Source organism: Plectropomus leopardus, chromosome 3, assembly GCF_026936395.1.
Source record: "Plectropomus leopardus strain MGB_pleo_1.0 chromosome 3, ASM2693639v1, whole genome shotgun sequence".
NCBI classification, from domain to species: domain Eukaryota; kingdom Metazoa; phylum Chordata; class Actinopteri; order Perciformes; family Serranidae; genus Plectropomus; species Plectropomus leopardus.
Window position 1 is genome coordinate 41532219 of NC_142178.1, and position 4063 is coordinate 41536281.

At 43.4% G+C, this 4063-nt stretch overlaps 1 pseudogene; it reads right to left on the bottom strand.

The window, feature by feature from the left end:
* Positions 1-751: 751 nt before the first annotated feature.
* Positions 752-2476, bottom strand: LOC148190101 (uncharacterized; annotated as a pseudogene).
* Positions 2477-4063: the final 1587 nt, after the last annotated feature.

A 4063-nucleotide genomic window follows, 5' to 3' on the forward strand; every position in this document is an offset into this window, starting at 1 on the left:
ACCAAGCAGTCTGAAACTATAGGTCTCCCTGGGGGACCTCATATGGGATTGTCCATTTCTCTGGAGCTTTGTGAATTTTTGGTAAAATGTAAAATCTTCTTTCTCTTGGCTGTAAATTCCCAATCAAATATTGTCTCTGTTTGGCATTAATAAAGTGTTTCTTTTTCAAAGAGTCTACAATCTTGACTACTGTAGGAATAGTCTCCATATACATTGGTTTATCCAATTTCCTGTAATAGGTCCTGTCATTTAGTTGTCGCTCAACTTCAAATATGTACTGTTCTCTGCTTAAAATCACAACAGCCGACCCTTTGTCCGCTGGCTTTATTACTATGTGTTTGGTGTTTTTAATTCCCTCAAAGCTTGTGCTTCTACTAATGAAATATTCAATTTTTCTTGAGTCAATTTGTAATGTTTTTAAAGTTCTCCAAATCTCCATCAATTAGTTTTTTGACGTCTGGCGGCAACTCATGTAATGGTGGTGTCCAATTTGACGGTCCGATGAAAGGTAATTGTTGTGTTTTCTTCGAATTTCTAAAGTATGTAGCTAATTTGATCTTTCTATGATAATTCTGCATATCCAATTGAAGTTGCGATTTTGATCCCTGCCTATAGTCAGAGTCGGAACAAACGATAAACCTTTGCTTAACAAGTCGTATTGTGGTCTGGAAAGTTTGAAATTTTTTGCCAAAACCACCACGTCTTGAGAATGGAAGGATCTGTACTCCCTCCACCCCCTCCTGTTCCAGACTCAGGGGGTGCGGGAGTTTAAAAATGCCATCCAATGGTCAAACATGGCACTTCCAGTATCAGACGTCCAATGCACGTCATCAGCCTCCGTCTGAAACTTATCGTCAGGAAGGAGGGGGATGAAGGGCATGTTTCTTCGATGTGCTCGTTTAGAGTCTGGAGATTCTCCCTTTCGTCTGCGGGGAGGGTAGAAGAAAAATTCACAAGGGGATCCAGATGTCTGCGTAGGGAAATTTCCGCTTTGTAGATCTGATCGCACCCTGTACATTTTTAACAGTTGTCTCTTTGGACTTATTCCCCCTGCTATTGATGCCGAATGATAAAATGATCTTTTCAACTGCCACATCGGTTGGGGCCACAGTCTTCTCCATGAGGGCCTGTCCGTGACGGAAATGGCCCCCTGGAAAGCTCTCAACCTGTAAGTTTTTGTTGTAAAAATCTGGTAGACTGCAAAGGTTAGAGTCTCCAATAATTAGCCACTTTTTCTCGATCACCAAGCTCCAATCTGTCAATTTTCTTTGTGTATTTGGGTGTCTGTAAACCCTTGACCTTTGTGGCTCTGGAGCGGTGAACTGGTCAAAAGACTCTTCAAAACATCCTCCGTGGGCCGGCCTCTCGATGGACCTGGGCGGTGACTCGCCTTAAGGTCTGAGGAGCCTGCGCCTCGCCTCCTCTCTTTCTTCTTCGGCTTGCAGCTCATCGAAGAGGGCCACCAGGTCTGAGTGGGTGGGGCTGGGAATGGGGGATCCCCACGCTCCCAACTCCTCTGCCAATTCAGGTTCCTCAGTCTGAAGAAGATTGTCTTCAGCCACAACCTGAGTTGCAGTCGCTCTCATCCTCCTCCTCACTTCCCTCTGCTCACCGGGAGGTTCTGCCCACTGAGGGCTTTGTTGCTCCTCTAGCCCCTGGTCAGTTCGGTCGGTCATAGTGGCCACTGAGCTCCTGGCAATAGGTTGCCGTGGCTCCCTTGGCTGTGTTGTCTGGACCGTGACCTCCCTTTGTTGCGGGGCCTGCACTTGTACCGGTTCTCCGGTGTCCGCCCTGGCTGTAATAAGGGCCTCGGCGTGATCAATCACATCCTGTGTGATGCGGGGCAGATTTCGTTTAGCCCAACGAACAGCGACCTCGAAAGCTGTCTTCCACTCAGGGGTGAGGAGATCAGCCAGTTCCCCCAGAAGTTCTTCGAGGCGTGTTTCATAATGTTCCATCAGAATTAAAAAGTATTATAGCCCCAGTTCTTAGCGTTCCCAGTGATCATGTCCACCGTGACGCTGTGTGGGAGCCGCCGGTTTAATCATGTCTGACAAGATTTCCACCATCCTGGCAATCATACGGGCTCTGGCTTCCCAGGCTTGGGAGCCACATTTTGCAGATGGTGAACCATTTTCACCACCCCATGCAGTTTACGAACTAGTTTCCCAAACTGGGGGTCAGCTGGTTCGCGTCTAACTTCGGACCCCCTGGCCCGCGGAGAAAACCACCTCCGGGCCGGTCGTGGGTTGGTTTGACCAACTACCGCTGCATACGAGCGGGACTGGGGACCGGTGTTCTGGACCATCCTAGGGGGAGGCACTGGCCGGCTAGGGTAGGGGACTCTCCTCCCAGAAGGGAAGCGTGGTGCCCGGTCCATCCCCCCTGCGGAGCGTCCAAAACCTTGGTCCCATCTGGGCTGGCGGGCAGGTCGACGCCCCCTCCCATAATGGACAACTGTCCATCCGCCATCCATGGCGTTTTTCCAAAAAACAACTTTTTTTAATTTATTTTTTAAGTTTTTAATTTTTTGTTATTTTTAATGTTTTTAAATGAAAAAACAAAAAACTCTTATAATGTTCTAAAACTGAACAACAAAGGAAGGTGTGCCAAAAAACGACGCTTCAATTCTTCCCGGTCTTCCTCAGGTCTGGCACACAGAAAACTATGCTGGTTAGCTGCAATGACTGTGTTCCCTATGATGTTGACTGTCTGGTGTTCAACAAGAGAATGAGCTCCCTATCACTCTCCCTCTATTTATACCCTCTGTTTTTCATGCAATGTTTTGCTTTGTGCATTTAACATGTTACTTGAGTTTCTTTTTAGTTTTTGATTACCACCCCTTCTGTTTTAACCCTGTGTGTTCCAAATGAAATGAAATGAGTTATATATTGTGTTTGTAAATGAATTATGATATTTAAAGGAATAGGTCTACCCCATAATTTTTTAACCCTATGTTTTCCAAATGAAATTTTTAATAATGTATGTGTTTTTATGAACCCAATTAGTTATGATTATGTTTTTATGAAACCAATTATTATTATGTTTTGAAATAGAATATACCCTTTGAATGAATTTTCCTCACCCCAAATTTTTAACCCTATATTTGCCAATTGCATGTATTTATCCCAATTCACTTCTATGCAAAGCCAATTATGCCCTTACTTAGTGTGTTTTTAAATGAAATATAGTACTTAAACCAATAGCCCTGCCCACAAAATTCTTTAACCCTATGTTTGCCAAATGAAATATTCATTAATTTATATGTTTTAATGAACCCAATTATTCATGTTTATGGTTTTAAATAGAATATAACTTTTAGATGAACTTTCCCCTACCAAATTTTTAACCCTATGTTTGCCAATTGTAATAAATATAATCTTTCTTTTGTTTTCGTCTATGAAATCGATTATTAATTTATTTATTCTTTTAATGTTGGGTTAGGGTTAGGGTTAGTGTTAAGGGTTAGGGGTTAGGGTTAGGGTTAGGGGTTGGGGTTGGGGTTAGGAGTTAGGGTTAGGGGTTGGGGTTAGGGTTAGTTTAGGGTTTTAGGGTTAGGGGTTAGAGTTGGGGTTAGGGTTAGTTAGGGTTAGGGTTAGGGGTTGGGGTTGGGGTTAGGGTTAGGGGTGAGGGGTTAGGGTTAGGGTTAGGGGTTGGGGTTAAGGTTAGGGATAGAGTTAGGTTTAGGGCCTTAATTGGGATCAGGGTTAATCTATAACCTCCACATGACTCTAATCGTTCTTGATATTCAACCCAAATGGTTCCCTGGTACTCAATAGATAAATCCAATACCTTTCCTCTTCTTTCGTTCCCAATCCGTCCAATTAATGTCTCTTTGTAACCCAGCCATCCTCATAGCAGCTAAACCATGTTTCAAAAAATGTTGAACTAAAAGCGTGTCCACTTCTTTTTTGTTCCTTACATTATATCTATGCTGTGTCATACGTGTGGACAGTGTATTTTTTGTTTCTCCAACATATTTAATTCCGCACTTAACACAGAATAAAACATAAATACAATTTCTCGATTTCGGATTGAATCCTTGTTGGATTCTGATAACTGA